An 18,684-nucleotide genomic window follows, 5' to 3' on the forward strand; every position below is an offset into this window, starting at 1 on the left:
AGTAACAACCACAACCAAGAGAGCCGTAACTTCCTGCTGGAGAAGTGCCAAATGATCCCCGACATGCGGTGGAACTGCGGTGGCATGGCTGGGGGGGTAGCCTTGAAGAGGAGGGGGTAGCCCCTTCGAACAATCTCCAGAACTCACCTGTCTGATGTAATGAGGTGCCAGTGGGGGAGGTGGTGCCGAATCCTGCCCCCCCACTGGCGTCTGGTGGGCCTGAAATACCGGACTAGGAAGGTGTGGAGGCACCGCCAGCGGGGGTGTTGGTGGAATGACCCGCACGCTGGCCCCGTGACCCGCCTCTGCGAGACCCACGTCTGCGGCTGCGCTGGGATTGTTGCTGCGCAGGCTTGTTCTGAAATGAACGTGTTTGTACGCCTCTTCTGGAGCTTCAAAAGCAACGAAAGCTAGAAGCGGAAGGAGTACGTGTGGCTGAAAGGCCTAAGGACTTGGCCGTGGCCCGAGAGTCCTTGAAAAGTTCCAATGTGGAATCCGCCTTATCACCAAAGAGGCGAGTGCCAACGAAGGGCATGTCCATCAAAGTATTCTGGACATCTGCCGAAAAAACAGTCGTCCTCAACCAGGCATGACGACGTAGCCCTACCATTGTGGAAATCACCCTACCCAGCGAATCAGCATTATTAAGACCACAACATATAGTGAATTTGGCTGCTTCTCTCCCCTCCATAAGAGCTCGGGAGACAACTGCCCGGGCCACCTCCGGACACTGAGGTAGCACCTGCTCAACTGCATCCCATACAGAATGCGAATAGCGGCCCAAGAGACAGGCAGTGTTCACAGACCGCAGTCAAGAACTTGTGGAAGAATAAATCATTGTGCCAAACTGCTCCAATTTCTTGGATTTCTTGTCTGGTGGAGCAGAAGGAAACGCACTCGGGGACGTCGAGGCCTGAACCACCAAACTCATGTGTAGGGTGCTGGATGAGGAAGGCAGGGTCGCCCGGGGCCGGGCGATGGCGTCATCCCCCACTCTTGTCCACAGGAGCCCCTGTGTTGGGCCAGGACCAGGTGCACAAAAGCACATCAGTAAGTGCATCATTAAACGGCAACACTCGGTTCTGTAGAAGAAGAAGCTGGCCGAAGCACTTCAGTCAGTAGGTTGGTCCTGACAGCCACTGTAGAAAGTTCGAGGCCAAGAGCCTCGGCCGCCCTATGTAGCGCAGTTGAAAAGGTACCACTCTCCTCCATAGAAGCTGAAGGGGATGGTAAACCAGGTGCCAGAGTGTAATCCGGGCCACCGGCCTCCGCCTCCTCATCCCAGTCGGGAACAGACTTGCACTGTGCTGCGAGATGGTCTTCAAACCCCTCCAAGTCCACCCCTTCATCCACAGGCAGACGAGGATGTGGGTGAATAAAAGGATAAAAGTCCCCCATCGCTGTCGGGATCGGCGCCGGGAGACATCCCTCCGGCACCGTGCCGACGTCGGAAAAGAAGTCGATGCCGGCATCGGCCGCCGGCATCGGCAGCGTCAATGTCGGTGGTGGCCGTACAGGGTGCACCGGCAAGAACAGGAAGCCACTGCCGGAGCCATGGAGGCCTCTGGGTGTCGACGACGTCAGGGCCAGAGCTGGTGACATAGAGGAACCTGGAACATTGGGGCCCGCGGGGCCCGAAGGTGTGCCGACGGGCCGAAGATACGTGCCATTGCAGACACTAACTCTTGCAATTCTGCCGGAGTCGCCGATGGACCCTGGAAAAGGTGGGTACGCCAATAGTAACTGCTCAGGCTCCATTGGATCCGCACGGGCGGTGCCACCTGCCCCCTCAGCCGTGTCCCGGGACCAGCGAGTGGAGGACGAAGAGTGGCGACGCTTCTTTAACTTTTTGTGCTTCTGAGTGCTCAAACTTCGAATGTGGTGTTTGCTCTGCGACCGGGCCATCGACCTCCCACGGGACCGGGGCCTGGAACGATGCGGGGCCGACTTTCAGGACCGCTCCCGCAAAGTACAGTGTACTCAAAAATAATAACAAAAAATTACATAGTCAACAAGTGACGGGGTACCGCTTTCTCCGGATATGCGCTTGCTGGCGTGGAAAAAGAAAGAACTGAAGTCAGCGCACGTGGGCGCGTCTAAGTAGCTCCAGTGACGTCATCTCGGCGAATACGATGCACGCGGTACAAAAGGGGGTGGTGATGGACGGAGCATCTGAACCAATCAAACACTCACACCCAGTCAAAATATCTGGGTTGAATCCATCACCCACGCGGAGCCATACGACGACGCCTATCGACGCGCAGGGGGACTGCTGACGAAGGCGTTCCGGATCCAGTCTGATGCCTGAGGATATTCTAAGGTAAGGAATCTATCACTAACGTGTCTCTTTCAGATACTGTCTTTAGACATCTCCCTACAAGCTGAAGTACTGGACAGGCACTCCCCTTGTCGTGGAGGAAACAACACCAATACATGAGATATTTTGCTTAGTTCCTTTCAAACTGTCCTCAAAGCCTTAACATACCAGTCTCGTAAGTTAGACATCTAGGTGGACTTATTGAATACAATGGCTCTCTACATTACCGCAATCGATTAAAAAATTGGGGCATTAAATTCACTGGCCCAGAGGGCACAACTTGACACACAATACGTTCCTGCTTGTGTCTGCAGTCCAGTTTTAGATAAACTGGCATCGCTCCCAAAAATTGTAGTATCTGTTTTGGACAACATTAAGCTGCAGTTAAAGACAACTCCAAGAACAGTGGACATTACCACGCCAACTGACAATTGTGCTCCAAATAATAAAGTTCTTTGCCAAAAAAACAACACAATTAGGAAAGGTTACAGTGGAGCCGAGTGAAGTAATTTCGAAACCGCAGCGTAGTGTAGCCGAAAGGTCATCAACTAGCAGGTGCCACATGAGAACTGAAAGCTGTGTTGTCCCTCTGCTTTGCCCACCTCACAAAACTAGTATAGATCTGTTAAAACCAGTAACCCATATTACCCATACTTTATTAACGTCAATCCCACGTCAAAAATACTTTATTCGGCTACCAAAAGCCATAAAAGCACACAATTAAAACATACTTTGGAAAGACTATCAATACATTAAAAAATAAATAAATGGTATACATGTCCGTTACAACGATCCCCATCATACACATATTACATATACAGCAATGAATCACTTTGGTCAAATTGAAGTAAAACACATTGTAACAAATCATTCAAATATCAATGCATTTAAAAACATAACAAATAAAATATCATAGCAATAAATGCTTAAGAAATATCCCCATGATTAAGTATTTAAAAAATGCTAAAAAAAGAGTATATAATGTCATAAACTTATTTGAAAAGGTTGTTATGGAATTACTGCAGGGGGATCTTCTTCCTAGATCTCATTGCCCCTAGCAGAAAACTTGCAACCCCAAAGCACACCACAGGGGAGGGCAGCATTTGTAAAAATAACAGAGCAGGCCTCATTTGAACAAAGTTTGCCTCTCTCAATAGCGGCAATATAAATGCTTTACGGAGTGGGGTATAAAATTCACAGAAAAAGATAAAATGTAAAGTGTCCTGTTCCGAAAAGTATCACAGGGGCACGGCTCTAAGGTACCTGGCCGTGAAAACCCCTTGGGGAAGGCTAAAGACCAGGACACGTGATTCAGCCGGAATCTAGTTAAAACAAAACAATGTTGTACGTTTGTTACTAGTGACAAATAGGGCTGTGGCTGTGGGGTCGAACTGAGGCTGACATACCTTCTCACCATGGGCTTGGCACGTTCGAGGCCCTCCCCAGTCATCTGATGCCTAACCAAGAACTTCATTTTAATGTTCTTGATCGCTGTCGGTCCTAAAGATTTTGGTTTACTGTACATATCCGGACAGCCCAGCAGCGTCAATTGCTCCCTGATGTAGTTTAGCGACGGAATTTGTAGGGCCCCTTCAAGGGCAATGCAATCCATGATGACCATTTGATTCAGAGCGGGAGAAATACTTGACCAAATCCTCAACCGACACATCAGGGGTGCAACAGCAATATAATCCGAGATGTACTGCAAGCCAAGCTCCTCATGTAAAATAAAGGCAGGGGTACTAGAGGGGAGAGCTAGGAGGCCGCGCATACATTTGTTTTGGACCCCCTGGATGTCCCTCATATCCCTGTGACCCCATACGTTACACCCATATGTCGCCATAGGGATACATTTCTCTTTATAAACCTTGAGTAGGGCAGGTATCGGTTTCGACCCCAGTCTTTTGGCAAAATCCCAAACGGCTTGACTGCTCTGGCCAAAGTGTTCTTTTTTTAATTGCCTTTGCGCAGCCCAGGACCCATTATCGTCAAATAACATTCCCAAATACAGAAAAGTGGACACTTTCGACAATTCCACCCCTTACAAAAAAACGTCTTACCGGCCTTCTTACTGCCCATTGTCATTAAGTGTGATTTGGTAAAATTGGTCGCTAAATCAAGTGGCTCCATAAAATCAATAAAAGTATTTAAAAGATTTTGGAGACCTATGGCGGTCCTTGCGAACAACACTGCGCCATCTGCGTACAGTAATGCTGTGACCATTTTGGACCCAACTCTTGCGATGTCTTGAGTACTGCCTGTGAGGTGGACTCTTAGTTTATTTATGTAAAGTGTGAACAATAGAGGTGCCATAATGCACCTTTGTCGTACCCCTCGCTTAACCTCCCAGCAATCCGTTAAACTACCGTCATCTTTAAAACTTGCCGTTGTGTTATTATGTAACAAACAACAGGAGCATAACCCGTCAACCTTGTTGGGATTGGGGTGAAATGTAGTACAAACAAACAATATCCCAACTGGTATGATTCATGGGCAATTATTCAAGGATATGCATACAACGTTATCCACAAGGAAAGCAAGGAGCCTCTGTTAAGTTATAGTATGTGCTCTTGGCATCATTTATATATATATATATATACACAAGTTCCGGTGAAATTGGGAAGGAAACAAATAAATAATAAAGTTGTAACAGTACTGTAATACATGAATGAAAGTAATTGGTTTAACCCAAGTGTCACAGGTGCTCGTGGTTTGCGAGTGAAAACCAAGGTAGCAGCTCAAGTGACAGTGAGAGCAGCGTGGGCGGCGCAAGGTGACTAGTGTAGAAATATATACAGTGAATAGTTGTCACAGTATGGTTCCGAGTAACAGAGAGTACGTTTCTGTTTCAATTCAATTTCATTGTTCGTGAACCCCTTTGTGAAAAGGCGCCTATGGTTGCGCTGGTGTGTCGACGGCGTTTCGATCCACAATAATCGGGATCATCTTCAGGACGAGGATGGGTTGAAGACAGTGCTGTGCTGGGGTAAAAGAAAAGAATGAGGCTGGGGTGCGTGGGCCAAGTGTGCGCACTAAATACTATGGGAGGGGCAAGTGGAGGACAAAGGCTCAATGACCTGGGACCGACCGGGAAGGACTGGAGCGGGGGTTGGGTATGTGGGCTGACAGACCGGTGGGTTCTAGGAGGCCGCAGTAGGAGTAATGGCTTCGAGGGGGTGGCGTGCCTAGCGTAGTTTGGAGCTGTGGAAAAGTGATAGAAAGGAGGTGGGAACGGGTACCAATGACATGGGGACCCGCGAAGTATCGGAAAAATAATAATAATCATAATGAGGCGTCGGAGGGGGCGGTCAGTGCGGGACGAGGTGGACGGGTGGCTAGCTGGAGGGCATCAGGCATAACCACGTACTCGGTGACCCATAGAGTCTGAGGCACGGAGCGAGGAGAGCAACCGGCAAGCGAGGGGGGCGGGGGGAAAGGCGCGGTGTCGCGATGGGGAGCGGCAGGGGGGCCACAGAAGTGTTGGAAAAGTGCATTGGATAGGCAAGCGGCTCGTAAGGCAAGGCACTAGTGGCGGTGGTAATGACCGGGGTGAAGGCTGTGGAGCGTGGGAGCGCGGGGTGGTAAAGGCAAGGTCTTACCGGTGACAGCGTGGGTCCGCTGTAAGCACCCGGAGACGGCGAAAAATCCGTGATGGACAGGCCGGTGCAGTATTCAGGAACCGGACAGGCTGCGGGCGAAGGTAGAGAGGGAGATGAGGCTCAGAGTCTGGAAGAGCAGGGGTGGGAGACAAAGGAAAGGTGTCCGTGTGGACTTACCCAGAGTTGCCGGACGGAGCGGTCGAAGTAGTCCCGGTCCGATGGTTTTGGTAAGGCGAACCCGAAGTGGTCGGTCTTGAGGGAATGGATCTGTAGGGGGATAAGGGGCAAGGAAGGGTTAAGGGCTGGGGGCAGCCTGGAGCAACTGGCAGTATGGGCGGCTGTGGCTAGGGACAAACCTCTCTGGAGCGTGGAATCGGCGAGGAGCACGATCACGGCTGGCGTTTCCTTGGAGATGCGTGGTTGGGGAACGGCCTAAATGCGGAAATAGGCTGGGGGTGTGGGTGGTACTCCCGGGCAGGCCGCGCTGTAATAGGTCAGCCAGGATTGGCTGGGAGGGGTGGAGGAAGCGGTGCGAGGAGATGGGAGGTGTGGAAAAATAGCTCAAGGAATGGCTACTAGCCGAGCGAGGTGCACAAGCACGGGATAAATAACAAAGCATTGACGTGTTAGGACCAGCGAGGTGTAATTAGGTTATATGATCATGTCATTGTTGGAAGGTACAGTCTAGCAAATTACATGTATAAACAATTCCAATAGGTCGATACAGTATGAGAGGGAACCTGTGTCGGTGCATGGAAAAACCAGTGACTATATCTGACGTCATAATTCATAAAGTCTGAGTAGCATACAATTGTACATATCGATGTAGAAAATAGCTAGTGGGTGGAGAAGATGATACACTTGTCATGGAGACACGGTGGAAAAATTAATTACAAGTAGATAGAGAGGAAGAAGCATTCAAAGGTGAACAGGGAGCAACATCAAGAGTATAGTAGGCAGGGTCAGGATTAGGATTACACTAGGAGTGGTTCAGAACTAGTGTAAGACCCTGGTGTTGGAAAATGACCAAAAGGAGGATAGGCCACAGGTCTAGTAGGGTATTGGTACCAGGATATTGGACTAGGCTGGGCCTTGAGACCAGGGGGGTGGCGGATTTAGATAGAGATGGTATTGTTCTACTCATCGATAGTATTGAGTCCATTGTTGACTGAGTCACAGAATGTCATCCACTTACATTCACACCTGTTCAGGAGGGTTCAAATGTTGCAGCCTCTAGGGGGGAGGGTGATTTGTGCACCCACCTGCCACGTGATGTCTGTGTCAAGATGATTTTTCTCCAAGAAGTGTGAGACCAAAGGTGGCGTAAGGATTTTACAGTTGATCCGGCTTTTGTGTTGGATGATCCTGTTTTTGATGGTTTGAGTAGTCTGCCCGATGTACAGTAATGCGCAGGGGCAACGGATCGAATAAATCACGTTAGTAGACCTGCAGTTAGTGTGGGTCTTCAGCGAGTGTGTTCTGTCTTTGTAGAGGAATGTTTTAGTTTTGCATGTCAATTCACACACGGAGCAGTTCTGGCATTTGAAATGTCCCAACACTGGAGGGAGGCCCCAGGCTGCAGTTATGGTGTGCTTGTCTTTAGTTTTTTCTGGCCAGGTGATCACGTGCACTAGGTGAGTCGCTATGTTATCTCCGCGGTGGTAGGAGAACAAGGGTTCCTCCTTGAATGGTTCGAAAGGTTGCAGTATGGACCAATTCCTCCTGATGATCTTGGCTACTTTATTGCTGTTAGGGCTGAATTTGGAAACAAATGGGATTCTCTTCAGTGGTTACTTTGTCTGAGTGGTAAGTAGGTGTTCCCTGTGGCAATACCACGCTCTTTTGCGGGCTCTAGAAATGAGTTGTTTGGGGTATCCCCTGGCACACAGTTTTTTTTGCCAAGAATTCAGCCTCTTGAAAATGGTCTTTTCGCCATTTACAATTTCTCCGGATTCGGACAAATTGGCCGTATGGCAGGCCATCCCTCAGTGCTCGTGGGTGGTAGCTAGTGTATTGAAGAAGAGTGTTCCTTTCCGTCGGTTTTCGGAAGAGGCAGGTACCCAACCTGCCGTCTTCAGCATGAACGGTAACGTCCAAGAAGGGCAAGTCATTCCTTTTGCAGTCACACGTAAAGCGTAGGTGTTCTTGGGAGTGGTTGAGCCAATCCATGAAGGACGTGAGGGCGTCTTCTGTCCCATTCCAGATCACGAGGATGTCGTCTATATAGCGTCGCCACAAATTGATGTTATTGAAGAAAGGGTTGCTCATGTGTAGGATGTGTGCTTTCTCTAAGTGGTGTACAAAGAGGATGGCAAAATTTGGTGCAAAACATGCACCCATAGACACTGCTTTGATCTGTAGGTAAAAGGTTTCACGGTAGAGGAAGTAGTTATTCTGTAGGGCAATTTTGAGGAGGTCCATGATGAAATCCGGGGGTATTTTGGTGGGCATGGGTCTTTGCAAGAGGAGTGATTTGATAACTAGAAGCCCCTCAGCGTGGGGGATGTTTGTATACAGCGACTCAATGTCGAGTTCAGCCATGAAGTCTGTATCGATGTTGTAGACTTTGTCTTCTATGGTGTTGATTAGGTCCGTCGTGTCTCGGATGAATGTGTCTGTGGCGGGCACAAATTCCTTTAGTATGGCATCAAGGTATTTGCCAATGGGCTCCAGAAAAGATCCACATCCAGATACGATAGGGCGTCCAGGTGGGTTGGTTAGGTCCTTGTGGATCTTCGGGAGGACGTAGAGGAGGGGCTTGCTGGGGTGTGGGGTTTGTTGAGAAACAGAAATTCTTTATGAGTGATGATGTCTCTAGACTCAGCTTCTTGCGTGATGGTAAGTATTTTCTGTCTAATGTCTTGGAGGGGGTCCTTTTGGAGGGCGTGGTAATGTTCTCTATTGTTCAGTTGGCGTTTGATTTCTTCGTCATATTTATCTGCTTTCATCACCACAATCCCCCCACCCTTATACGCAGGCTTTATAATGATGTCTGTGTTGTTTTTGAGTCTGAGTAGAGCCTGTTTTTCGGAGAGGGGGATGTTGTAGGGGATGTACTGGTAGTGTGATTGTAGTTCAGCGATATCACGGAGTACTAGGCGTTGAAATGCTAGGATTTCAGGCGGCATCGAGGAAGATGGAGGGTTGAAGGTGGATGGCGGATGGAACCTTTGGATGACTGGTTCCTCTGATTCTGGTTCATTCTTAGTCTTATTCTCCTAAAGAACTTCAGTATGCTAGATTGTAATTCCAAGTAGTTGGTTCGTTCAGTGGGGACGAAGCGGAGTCCTCTTGCGAGAATGTGTGTTTAGTCAGCAGTCAGAGTTAAATCCGATAGGTTGAAGATTGGGATTGAATCCGGGTGAACCATGGCTGGTGTCGGTTCCGTGGGGTCTGTGGAATCGTGCATTGTTTCAGTTACTGCTGGGGTCCCCATTGGTAGAAGCGATTGCGCGTCTGCCTCTCTCCCGCAAATTGGGGCTGGTATTGGCGGGTTTTGGTAGGACGTGTTGCTGGTTGGCCGCGTCCGCGGCCTCGTCCTAAAAAACCCTGTGGGAGCAGCGCTGGTGGTCTGGATGTAGGTCGAGTGGAGCTGGATCCTTCCCCTGGGTCAGATTCTTCGGCTCATGTGTTTGAGGAATCTGAGAATGTGATCCTCTGGTTATTTCTGAATCTGCCCCAATTCTTGGATCTGGGCAGGACGTATGGCGTGTTGTAGAAGTCCTCGTTGAGATACGGATATGTTTGTTCCACCTTGTAAAATTTAATGTCTTTTTGTATTTTAGTTGCTTTTTTGTTTAACTCAAAAGGTACCAAAAGTGGTGATGGTGGCATTGACTTTGTCCAGGAGGTTTTTGGCATCCAGGATGGTGGAGTCGGCAAGGATGAGTTGTTCCAATTCTTCAATTTCTTTGAGTTCCTGTTTACTGTGCTCAATAGCAGTATCGATGCCGAGCACCATCCAGTGGCGGGAGCAGGTGGTGGCGAGGTGGATGAACCCTGTCCAAAATTTAGGGTCTTGAGTGAAGATGGCCGGTGTATTGCGGATTTGGAGACCCACAGGAATAACGTCAGATCTTAAATAGTCCGTAAGCATGCGGGCGTGGAGCTCAGTGCGGATTTGTTTTTTCTTTAATTTCTCGAGCTTATTTAGTAAAAATTTTGAATTGTTGGGGTGGGGACAATTGTAGAGGAAATGGATGGTCCACTGAGAAGAGAGGGACCACCCATAAGGCTTTGGATATATTCCTCAGAATAGGAAAGAGACTCCTTGGACATTCTGGGTGAATAAGGATTTCACGCAGAGAAAAGGATTACACATTTAATCGGAAAGTAGAGTCCCGTGGGACTGACTGTCGCAGCTCAGCAGCTGCTCACAATCTTGTAACAAACAACATGAGCATAACCCGTCAACCGTGTTGAGATTGGGGTGAAATGTAGTACAAACAAACAGTATCCCAACTGGTATGATTCATAGGAGATTATTCAAGGATATGCATACAACATTATCCACAAGGAAAACAAGGAGCCTCCTTGTTTTCCTTGTGGATAATGTTGTATGCATGTCCTTGAATAATTGCCTATGAATCATACCAGTTGGGATACTGTTTGTTTGTACTACGTTGTGTTATTATGGGCATAGTGTAAAAAGGATACCAGACTCAGTTCCATGCCCAATTTCCCCAGAATCTGCCACAGTTTTGTTCGATTTACTCGATCAAACGCCGACCTTAGATCTATGGATCCTATGTGCAGTGTGCCCCTCTTTGCTGTGGGAAGGATGCCGCCCTACTGGACATAGTCCTAGCCAACTCATACAGGGCTATCTTTAACCTCCCAAAATACGTCTCACCTGCGCAGATCCGGCTGGAATTTGGAATTCTTAAACAAACACTAGAAAGGCGATGCACGTATGTAACCAGCTGGCATAAGATTCGCACTGCGGAGACTGGCTCCTTAAGTTCCAACGTATGGGAAGAGCTGCTTCGGCATCATAAATCATCAGCCAGAGATTACTTACTTGAATCACTTCAAATCCTAGGTTTGACCGACGTCTGGGATACTCCAACAGACTTCTTGTCCTTCAAAAAAGTCGCAAAAAAATCGACACGCATCATTTCAGCAATCGAGGACAAGAAGGCACTAGCAAACAGAGCGCACGGCTGGATTACGCTTGGTGATTACGGAAGAATGCAACCACAAGCATACCTCAATATTGGCATGAAAATAAAAACCAAAGAAAAGTTTCTAAAACTACGCCTCTGTGTACTCCCGCACTTACCACCCTGGGAGAGAAAAAACTTCTCACAGCAGTGTCGCCTGTGTAAAACCGGCAAGGAGGACATCGTCCACGCGATTTGCATTTGCCCCAAACTAAAAGACTTGAGGTACAATTTATTACGACCCTCCTTCAAACGACATGGCGTTCGGACATGCAGGCAGGTTGTAAAACTGTGTTTCAATCCCAACACCACCAAATTAGATTGCCAGGTCGTAAAGTTCTTTGACTCAACAGGAAAAAGACTTAAGAGCGCGTGATGAACACTGGAAGATTTTAAGTATAACTATGAACTGATCTTAACCAAAATTTTACTCTGATAAGATTAAGTACAAATGTATTTTTCTAGACAATTTTTACTAATGTTTTATATTTTTTGTAAAGATTTTAATTAATCATGTACAAATAAACGATTGCTTACTTACCCTCTTTGCTGTGGTATACTTCCCAATCACCAGGCTCAAGTTTATACATTGATCCAATGTGCCTCTCCCTTACCTGAACCCATACTGCAAACCGCTAATAACATTCAAATTTTCTAGCCATAGTGATAGCTGCTTCAAAATCACCTTTCCCATATTTTGGCAGCGGAATCCAAAAGTGAGATAGGTCTGTAACAAGCAGGGCCGTCCCTTGCGCCCTTTTTAAAAATTGGAATAATAATAGCCTTTGCCCATGGTCAGTGTAGGTGCATGCACTAGGTCAGTGTAGGTAAATAACCTAAGTCACTGTAGATGCATGCCCTGGGTAAGTGTAGGTGCATATACTAGGTTTGTGTAGATGCATGCGCTGGGTCAGTGTAGGTGCATGCACTGGGTCAGTGTAGGTGCATGCACTGGGTCAGTGTAGGTCCATGCGTTAGGTCAGTGTAGGCGCATGCGCTGGGTCAGTGTAGGTGCATGCGTTACGTCAGTGTAGTGTAGTGTAGTTCCTATATTCCCAATAGGCTCTGCGCATTGGAATAATATATCCTATAGGTTAGACGTAGGACTGAGGTCGACTAGGTCTCTATTGAATATATTAAACTTAATTATGAGTGCCAGCTAGCTCAGAGGTCACTAGAAACTTTCTCGAATAAACACGAAGGGATTCGTTTCCGACAACCGCTTAAAACATGACAACTTTGTTTTCAAAGAGTAAGAAACGTATTAGAGTCGCGGAAACAATAGATAGTTATTTTACTCAGTCAATCGTGCATGCTTCGTTTCACCAGAGATGCAGAGAAAATAGAGAGACGGCCGTTTTCAATAAAAGGGTATTTATTGAACAGTCTTCTTTCTCAAGCATAAGAAATGAACTGCTACAATCGTTAGACTGATTGCAAAGTACAATGCGTACAGTACGAAAAGTATTATGAAATAATACTGTGAAAGCATGATATGGTGTCTAAGCCAAAAAATACATAAAATACATACAGTGATGAATAAAAGACTAAAGCTGTGATCCTTAGAACAGACATCACAATTAAGTCCATAATCCAAGATGTGGACACTCATCCCTGGCCACCAGTATTTTTGTTCCGGTTGTTTTACAGATTTTGAAATCCCTTGATGTGTCAGACCTTCTCCCATGTGTGCTTCTTGAATTAAAGCACTCCTCTAGTTCCTGTTTGGAATTCCTCTATCCCCCACTCCAGGGATTCGAGCAAAAGGAACGGAGTTAGCGTCTATTATGTATGTATACTCGAGTGGATAATGTAGCGGTAATGCTGCACTGTTGCCTCCCATTGTGGCATTTACAGCTAGCATGGTTTCACCGTCTATTTTCGTTTTTGAACGAGTGAATGCAGCTACGGAAGCAGTTTGCACAACTGCCTTCGCAGCTTCATCAGCCAATGAATTCCCTGCAACGTGAACACCATCACGCTGATGACTCAGTGTATGTATCATGTGAGTCTTTTGTAGTTCTTTCTGTAATAGAACTACTTGTTCCCAAAGCAATTTATGCTTGATTGTGCCATCTTTTGCATCTTTGAAACCGTTTTGAACCCAGTTCTGCAGATATTCATTGTAAGATTGGACACAGTAATACGAATCGCACACTATGAATGTGGGGAATTCGCGATTGGTATTTTCAAGCGCCATCTTGAAAGCCTGTAGTTCAGCTTGCTGAGCTGTACAGTCTCCGAGTGATTATATATCCGTAATGTTCTAGAGGCAAAATCTCAACAGACAGAGAGCATTCCTGTTCGTATTGTAGGAATTCTTGAGTTTTCAAGTATGGATCAAAAACGTATTCAACGTCTGTTACAGCAAGAGAATTAACCCATTGTATCCATCTCGGATGTAAAGCCTTAGCATTTGGAATGCTTGCTTTTGTTACTGCCTCTAAGGCAGGGACAGTTGTAACTATCATTATGCGTTTTCCCTTTGCTAGGGCTCTCTCTTTTGCTACTGCAGTCTGAACCGATGTCAGTATTTTTTCTGTTGAAGTGAACTTCATTTCAGCTTGTGTGTACAAGTGTGATTCGTAAGCTATAGGTACCTTTTCCCCTTCATTAAGGTTAGGTATGTGAATCCGCATCTTCCTGGGATGATTCGGATCACTAGATTGCGCGTGTTTTTGCGTGTCTGTAACTGTGTTTTTGCTAACATGTCTGTTTGCACTGAACGCAAAATTTCTGTGTGTTTTTGAGTCCAATTAGTTGGCTTGAAATCAGGTTTGATTAGTTCGTAGAGAGGTTTAACCCTCTCTGCGTAGCTTAGAACATAAGTTCTTCCGAAATTCAGGAAACCCAGAATCAATTACAAGTCTTTCAATGTTTTTGGAGGTTGGAGCAGCGCACATTTCTCTAGAAAGTTTGCTGCCAGGCTTTTGCCTTCACTTGAAAGTTCATATCCTAAGAATAGGACTTTCAGATGGGCAATTTGTGACTTTTTAAAGTTGAATTTGTACCCTTCAGAAGCAAACCCAAGTATTATGGGGTTTACTCTGTTCAAGGGCCTGTCCAAATCATCATCCGTAAGATAGAAGTCATCGACATACAATAATGCCTCATCATCATACGTTTGTAGTAACTCTGTTACTCTGGCTGAAAATAAACCTGGACTATTCTTGAATCCCTGAGGAAGACTGCAAAATTGTCGCAATGTCCCCATTATTGAGAAAGCGGTCAAATACCTGCTTTCAGGTGCAATATTTTGACAGAAACCCCCATTGGAAATGTCTAATGTGGTTTTATATTTTTTACGCACTATGTTACTCATTAGTGCTGTGCTATGTGAATTTTGTACTGCAAATGTTTTGCAACAAGAGTTTAAGTGTCTGTAGTCCAAAACTAGACGACATGTATTGTCTGGTTAGCAGACAGGAAACAAAGGATTGTTAATTGATGAGGTGCATGTTTCAATTACCCCTTGGTATTCAAGTTGATTTAAAATCTCCCTGACCTGTTTTTTAGCTTCTTGCTTTGCTGGATACTGCCTCTGAGCAGTAGGTTGAGTTTTTAACTGGATTTTGTGGAGAGGAGAGTCCTCATCCCATCCAACGTGATTTTTATATAATGCTGGAGCCTGGGACACTGTCCATTTTCTGGCATATGTATATTTTTTATGAATTGGTATATGATTTGTGAAGGCTGGCATAATGATCTCTTCGCCATGTGCGCACTCACTGACAAATTCAGGAGGCCAGTCTTGTTCAGCTAGAAGAATGTCAACCCTTAGATAGCTCCTCCTAAAAGAGCGCTTTTATTTTTCTGGGTATATCCCCCTCCATCTGGAGTGTTATCTCATATAACTTATGGGGTACACTAACCCTGGTGTCTGCAGTTTCAACTTGAATGCATTCATTCAAGTCCACTGCCTCCAGATGATCCTTCAGGATCCTGCGAGCTATGGTGACTTCTGCTGCGCTGTCTAGCATTGTCTGGGCCCACTCCCTGTTCTTGAGTTGTGTCCCCAAGATCCTCGGCATGTCTGATCTTTAGACTTGCTACCTTCTTTTTGGTGAATTGAGTTTTCTTTTTTTTTGGAGCGTGCTGTTTGTCTTTGGACTTCACACGTTCTTCTTTTTGTACTTATCGTCCTCTTCTTTCGGATTTCTGCAAGGAAGTCTGAAAGGTACGAGAGGAACATGTATCAGTATCTTGATATCTATCAGGTTTTCTCAAATTACCCCTATTTCTAAGGTTATACCTCTTTTCAGAGGGCTCCCATTGGGGAGACCTACCTCCTCGTTGGGGAGATCTTCCTCTGGACTGAGAATACTTCTCTTTAGGAAGTGTTTGTTTAGTATTTTCCCACTTCTTTTTAGGAGTAATGAGAGTGTTTTTAATAAAAAACCTTTTCAGGATTTTCAGTTAGTTGGGGCTTTAATGGTTTCCCTCCCAAACTATCTCTACCTAGCTCTTCATAGTATTTTTCAATTATTCTCGCATGTTCAAATGGTTGCTCAGTTATATCTGTTTCTTTTAATTTTTGGTGGATTGCCACGGATGCTGCTTCACCCTTAATGTTAGCTAATAATATAGCCGAGACCTGCTTGAAATATTTCAGTAATTTCATACCAAGATTTAAAGCAGGTTCTGGTCCATATTCATTTGGAATCTGTCTGAGAACATCTGGTACCACCGCCATAGATGGGACACCATGTGTTTTTGTGTAGATTGAAGCAAATACTGTACCCCAAGTGTCACAGTCCTCCACATGTGGTGCAATCCCGATTGGTAGGCAGTTTGTTAGAATCCTGTGTTTCTCATGAGGTGTACTATCAGGAAATACTGCCTCTATTTGGGTAATTTTTTGAGCTAACCAGAACAGAATTTGTTCCCGTTTAGTGGGTAATTTACCAATGACTGATTGAATAGTCTGTGGTGTGATTTTGTTTGTGTTTGTGGTTCCCTGATGAGGGATGTGCTGTGGAATTCTTACAGCCGGATGGACTGTTAAAGTCTGCATGACATATTGAACCAATTGTCTATGTATTTTAATTAACTGTTTTAGCTGGGCTAACAGTTCTGGACCTGTCATTCTTTCAATGTCAGGATGTGGTGTATAGCTGGCTAGTACCGGCCATGTTGCTCCTGGTCTACCTAGTGGACCGAGCCTGGTATTGTGATTTTGATGTTTTAGGGTGCCTTTAAACCAGAGATGATGCTCTTGGTAAGTTAGTGGAATTTCAACGTCCTCGAAAGGAACGTATTCCGCTGGAGGTTACCCTACTTTGTAGTAGTGGAACTCTGTGTCACTGCATTTGCTGCGGGAAATTGAATCCATGAATAGAATACCTCTGTTTGTCAATATTCATGTGCCTCTATAACAAATATCACTTTACCACCTCTTGGTGATACTCCATTATTTATTCGTTTGTAAGTTATACTTTTCCTTACATTTACCGGGATCAATATAGCCTCCGGGTCATTTTCCTGGAGTGCAGATTCTTCTAACAGCAATTTTGCTGCTAGTCTAGCATTGTCCCTCTCTTCTTCACCATCCGTCATTTTGTTGACTGGAAGTTTGCAGAGCAAGTTTCAAGGAAACAAAGATAAGATGCACAATATTTTTGGAACACTGTATCCTTCAACGTTGAACAAACCAAAAACTAATACATAGGATTTTCGTCCTACTCAGTTTTGGCGGATTTTATATCCTTTTGTCCACTCCAGACGTCTTTTGGAGTTTTTACGGGAAAAAAGGGGTCTGTGTGAAAAGCACGACTGAGTTACTCTAGTATCTAGCGTTAAATTATTGCCTTACCAAACGTTGGGCGCCATGTAGAGTAGTTTCTATATTCCCAATAGGCTCTGCGCATTGGAATAATATATCCTATAGGTTAGACGTACGACTGAGGTCGACTGGGTCTCTATTGAATATATTAAACTTAATTATGAGTGCCAGCTAGCTCAGAGGTCACTAGAAACTTTCTCGAATAAACAAGAAGGGATTAGTTTCTGACAACCGCTTAAAACATGAAAACTTTGTATCCAAAGAGTAAGAAACGTATATCTAGAGTCGCGGAAACAATAGATAGTTATTTTACTCAGTCAATCGTGCATGCTTCGTTTCACCAGAGATGCAGAGAAAATAGAGAGACGGGCGTTTTCAATAAAAGTGTATTTATTGAACAGCCTTCTTTCTCAAGCATAAGAAATTAACTGCTACAACCATTAGACTGATTGCAAAGTACAATGCGTACAGTACGAAAAGTATTATGAAATAATACTGTAAAAGCATGATATGGTGTCTAAGCCATAAAATACACACATTGATGAATAAAAGACTAAAAGTTCTTAAACTGATGTTTCTAAAATACGCCTACCCCGGTGTACCTAACCTACGTCTAGTACAAGGGAAGAAGTAAGTGAGGTGTAGCCTAAGTGTTGGTATTCTCTGCCAAGAATCTATCCAAGAATTCTCTAAGGGTCTAATCAGCTCCGTACCTTGGTTTAGAATGTCGGAGATAGAGTATATCTCTCGCAGAACTTGATCTCCCAGCAACTCGCAAGGGTAACTTGGGAACAGTGGAGCTGGATTTCTCGGCCAGAGAAAAGACAGAGTCTCTCAGTGCGTCGGCTGGAGGGTCAGCTTCCTTCAGTCCGTGCTGCAGCGAGCTGAGTCAGGAAAGTTGATAGTCGAACTGCTCCAGGCCACAGTGTGCTTGCTAAGGCACGTGCGAGCCTTTTTATACCATGGGTTTGACGTAAGGTTTGGCATAATAAATGCATCAAAGACTTAGTTCTTTGAAAACTCCATGATTTCTTAGAATAACTTAATATTCAGTAGGGGGAATTTCCTGATTGCTGAAGGCGGGTTTCTCTAAGGAATTGGTGTGGATTTTGAACTAGTAGAAGTAGCCCTGCCGTATTTAGACTGCATAAGCTATATCTACATGTTTATAGGTTGTTCAATGCCTGTATAAGGATATGGTGATTTATACCTATGTAAGGGCATGGATCGGGAAATTACACTAGGATCTAAAATGCTTCACAACAGTAGGTGCATGCACTAGGTCAGTTTAGGGGCATGCGCTAGGTCAGTGTAGGTGCATGCGCTGGGTCAGTGTAGGCGTTTGCCGTAGGTAAGTGTAGGTGCATGCCCAAGCTCAGTGTAGGCGCATGCCATAGGTTAGTGTAGGTGCATGCCCATAGTGCAGTAAATACCAAATTCTGAGGTGCAATTCCATGCCATCCCATATTATACTATGATCCTGCCCCATAGAACATCACACCATCCCATCCCAACGTTCTGTTCCATACCACCATTCCATAAAATTCCATACCACACCATCCAATCGCATCTAATACCTTCCTACCCCATACCATACCACCTGACCATTCCATGCCAGACCATTCCATAGCACACCACACCAATCCATGCCATCCCATTGAATGCAAATTACCATTTATACCATCAAATCCCAAACCACACCATCCCATCACACCATATTATACAATGATCCCAACCCATAGCACACCACATCAATCATAACGTTCCAAACCATACAATACCATACCATACAGACTATCTCATACCAGACGAACATAACATTCC

The 18,684-nt window shown here is 45.5% G+C and overlaps 1 protein-coding gene across 1 annotated transcript in view; it reads right to left on the reverse strand.

The window, feature by feature from the left end:
- Positions 1-18,684, reverse strand: part of LOC144752391 (E3 ubiquitin-protein ligase TRIM39-like) — a 215,574-nt gene that overhangs the window by 42,216 nt on the left and 154,674 nt on the right. The gene's annotated exons all lie outside the window — the stretch shown is intronic.

This window comes from Lissotriton helveticus, chromosome 5_1 (genome assembly GCF_964261635.1).
Source record: "Lissotriton helveticus chromosome 5_1, aLisHel1.1, whole genome shotgun sequence".
In the NCBI taxonomy this organism is placed as follows: domain Eukaryota; kingdom Metazoa; phylum Chordata; class Amphibia; order Caudata; family Salamandridae; genus Lissotriton; species Lissotriton helveticus.